This window comes from Rhinichthys klamathensis, unplaced genomic scaffold, assembly GCF_029890125.1.
Source record: "Rhinichthys klamathensis goyatoka isolate OS25496 unplaced genomic scaffold, OSU_Roscu_1.1 h1tg000527l_1, whole genome shotgun sequence".
NCBI classification, from domain to species: domain Eukaryota; kingdom Metazoa; phylum Chordata; class Actinopteri; order Cypriniformes; family Leuciscidae; genus Rhinichthys; species Rhinichthys klamathensis.
In genome coordinates, this window is record NW_026607004.1 from 16,570 (window position 1) to 20,563 (window position 3,994).

The window sequence follows — 3,994 nt, forward strand, 5'->3', positions numbered from 1 at the left end:
GAGCACTCTGCTTTAGCCTTAATGTAACTAGAAATACTATTAATACAGTATAATATAGAATTTAAAATAAACTGAAGAAATACATCTTCATTCCTTCCCATACCCAATAACATTTCCTTAGCCAAACTGAGCCAAAGCTTCTGGCCTGGTTGCAAAGCAGTTGTAGAGTTTTTGACTGCATCAATAATGTATACGATGGGCTATATATTAAATGTTCTAGTCTAAAAATGTTAGGCGAGCTTTCTTCCAACTTACTTTCTCCATCACGACGTGTGTTCGCGCGATGTCGCGGTGGCCGAACTTCCGTGTGTGTTCGCGGACTTCGCGCGTCTATAAGTTGCCTAGTAACGAACGCAATGGCCGAGATGCGGACGCGCTGGCGGCAGGAAACTTATCTTTGTGTGCATGCGCCTCGTATACAACGTTATATATAAAGCTTGCAGGACAACTTGGTTGGCATTGCCTTTTCAGCGTGAGATATACACGGTGTGGCGTGTGAGCGTGTGAACTGGTTGAATTGCGTGTGTCTCACGGCCAATGCGTGAGACTTGAGAACCCTGGTTCCGCAAGAGTGGCTCAGCGAGAGCATGTGCCATTGGCCCCCATTTAACCTCAGCAAAAAGACGAAGGCAACATTTTAGCCATCCTCTGCACACCTCCACACAGCACCTGGGAGAAACATCATTTTAAGTTCATGAAGGGAGCAGGTAAATGGGTCTGACTTGTGTATTTGATTTTCCTGTATTTCATCTGTGTAATTTATTTTCTGTTTATTGTGGATAACTGACTCTTTCATTCATTATTCCCTACTCTAGAATCTTGGAAGTCTCAAGAAAAAAAACTCTAGAAAGATGCATCGATTCCAGAAAACCAGGAAAATGCTGAACTGGTATGTAAAATCTATTGCTGTTATGCTGGATTTGTGATCCTGCCACTAAACTATACCATTTGTTAGATTTTCAAATTTCTGTTTCCTCTTTCTCGCAACCAGGTTTCTCCCCAGTAATCCAGACTCCACTTCACAGAGCCAAGAGTTTGAGTACAAGTAAGTGATGTTATTTGTGAAGTTTTTTTGTCTTGGAAACTATTGCTTCTATTTGAAGTCGGCATGAACCGGAAGTTACAAACGACTTTTCTCCAGTGTTGTGACGTATTTAAAAATGAAACAGTATATTGAACGGAGGGCAGGGTTTTACTCTAGCGCTCCTCTTCTCCATCTCTGCTCATAGCACGGTTTGAGGGGAGTTGCCACGCCCTCGCGCCATAGCACATGACCGGAAGAGAAGAGAAGTCGTTTCGAGGGGGGAGGGAAGGGTAACGTATTTGATTAAAGATTATAAGGCTACATGAATTTTAAAAGAATAATGAAGTGCACAGATAAATCATTTATAATAAACACTACAATATTACATATAAAAATACGAATTGTAAAATCTTACTTCAAGAGCAGGTGAAGCAAGTTCAACAAACAATGTTGAAGACGTTTGCTTGCACTGAGCAATTAGGTACAACTTGCAAACAGCACCTGTGGTTGTCGGTTTAATTCCCACTGGGGCTACCTGTACATGTAGTAGACCTAGATATAAAGTAAAATTTAAGATTGTATACTGCATATATTACAGTCTGAATCCTTAGCCTTTCACATTTTTTATTTATTTATGAGAAGCTTCAGAGAAATGTAATTTGTAACACTTTTTTGGATTTTCAGCTTGGTGTAGGGGATAAAGCATGTTTTAGAGACATGTTCCTGAAGACCATTGTTCAAAGTAAGTTGGATATTTTTTTTAGATTTAAGTAGATGTGTATGTCCTGTTGTCCTCATGCAATTCAAATTAAATGACAGATCTGTATTTTCTATATTAGCCATCCGGAAGGACCCGGCAACCCAGGATGCACTGATGAGGCGGTCCAGGTTAACGTTACGCGTTACCTGAAAGGAGCATCTGACCGTGAAGGCAGAAAAAGGCGCCGCACAGCTGAGAGGGACCCACAGCCGACCACTTAAAACTAGACTGACTACTGACACCCCAGAATCACTGACAACTGGAATCCTTTCTTTATCTTGCAGTCAGTAGAATCAAGACCCCTAAAGAAGTCAGAAGTGTCAGACTACACTCACTCACTGTGGAAATTACTTTCTTTTTTTCTTTTTCAAATAAAGCTTGTAAATCCTTGTGCCACAGGTCAGCATTGCCGTTATAATGGCCTATTCTACTCCAGAGCTTTACTATAAATTACTACCACTTATCATATTGTTAGAAATGGCTTGTAAATGTAGTTATACTTTTATTTATTTGGTATCTTGCACATTATTTGGTATCAAATATCCTCTTTACTTGTCATAATGTTTACTGGTAATTTGTTACCCTAGAGCTGTCCTTTTTATATGAACACTTATTGTAAATGTTGTAATTTGCTTGTAAGGCTGTTTAACCAAAATTGAATTGGAAACCTGCATGTTAGTATATTGATTTATTTATTTTTCTGTTATGTTTCAGTGATCTGAAACATCTTGTTTAAATGACAGTTACTGTACTTTGAAATGTGGAATAAAAATGCCAATTGTAAATTTGTCTGGTTTGAGCAATCATTATTCTTGATAAATTGCATGCTATAAATAAAAAAATATATATATAGCCAGAATAAGCGGCGGCAGAGCGCTCGAAAATAGCGTTTGCCTCCGGCGGGCCGCGGAAGGACGGCCTTCAATATAAAGCGCGGCGGAACGGCGGTTGGCCCGCGGGCCGGCCGCTTAACGAAGGCGGTAGGAAGGCGGCTGCCGCTTTTAAAAAGCGGCTGCCGCCGGCGGTGCGCCGTCCAACGTGTTTGCGATGTCGCCATTCTGACGCTTCTACTGCCGCCGGAGAACCGACGGTGGTCCGCCGACTCATTGCTATCTGGGTAGTTCCAGTCAGTTTGATTACAGTTCGAAATTAATCCGCTACTATAAACATTGGTAACCATAGTAACAGAGTTACACTTGCAAAAGAGTGAGAGAGAGAGACGCATATGAAAACGTTAGGTATAGGCTCAGAGCCATAGAGAGAAAGAGTTGCGACGCTCTTTGATCGCTCGCGATGGCTGTCGCGTGGTTCATGTAAGCCCAATAGTTCCAAAACATACGCGGGCTGTCATGTTCTTCTATGGGACAGACAGCAGCGATTGCATTATTGACCGGTAAATATAAAATAAAACACACACCCAAGTACTTTTCATTACTGCATTATTGCATTTTGTTAATGTCAGTTTTGCATTTGGAGAAGCAGGCTGACAACGAAATAGCCTACTAGGCTACTGTAGGCTATATTACTTAGATACGTTTTAGGCTTTTTTTTTTTTTTGAGGGAAAATACAGAGCTAGATAAGATCGAAGACGACAAAGATGAGGTCAATACGAAAAAAGACAAAAATGGGCAGTTAACACTTTCAGTGACTTTTTGCGCCAAAACCAGAACATTTCGAGACCTATACTCTGCTTCTCTTAAATGAGACATTGCGGGAGTTGTATATGCCTCTGTTCAGTCTACCGCTGGACGCGAATACAGTGCTGTTGCAAGTTTGATGTCTCGAGCAGGTATAAACACCGTCACATTACAAAATACAACATCATATTAGGGATAAAGACTTCAAGTCAAGCAATGCCGTCTTTAAATCAGTTTTAAAGCGCTACAGGAAAAATGGAAAAGACACCAGCGTTCATCATCCGCGTATTACTGAGTCTGACTTTGAGAACATTAGAAATGCACCTGCACTCTCCCCTTTCACACCCACAGGACTTGTAAGAAAAGTTTGGTTTGACATACAGCTATCATTTAAATAAATGACATGATTAGTTCAAATAAAGATTGCCTTGTCATTGTCAGTGTTGCCTGTCATTCATAAATAATTTTAATAAATCCGTGAATCATGTTAGCTAGGCAACGAGGGGACATGTAGACTTTAAAGAAGAGACGCACACAGGTAACTCGCGCACGCATCTCTCTCTCTCTCTCTC

General features: G+C 40.8%; 1 long non-coding RNA gene across 1 annotated transcript; it reads left to right on the top strand.

Annotated features, from left to right (window-relative positions):
- The first annotated feature begins 636 nt into the window (after positions 1-636).
- On the top strand, positions 637-2,353 carry LOC130073176 (uncharacterized). Its single transcript, XR_008804217.1, has 5 exons — positions 637-707; positions 816-889; positions 992-1,045; positions 1,709-1,766; positions 1,864-2,353. It is a non-coding gene; the product is annotated as an uncharacterized LOC130073176 (long non-coding RNA).
- Positions 2,354-3,994: the final 1,641 nt, after the last annotated feature.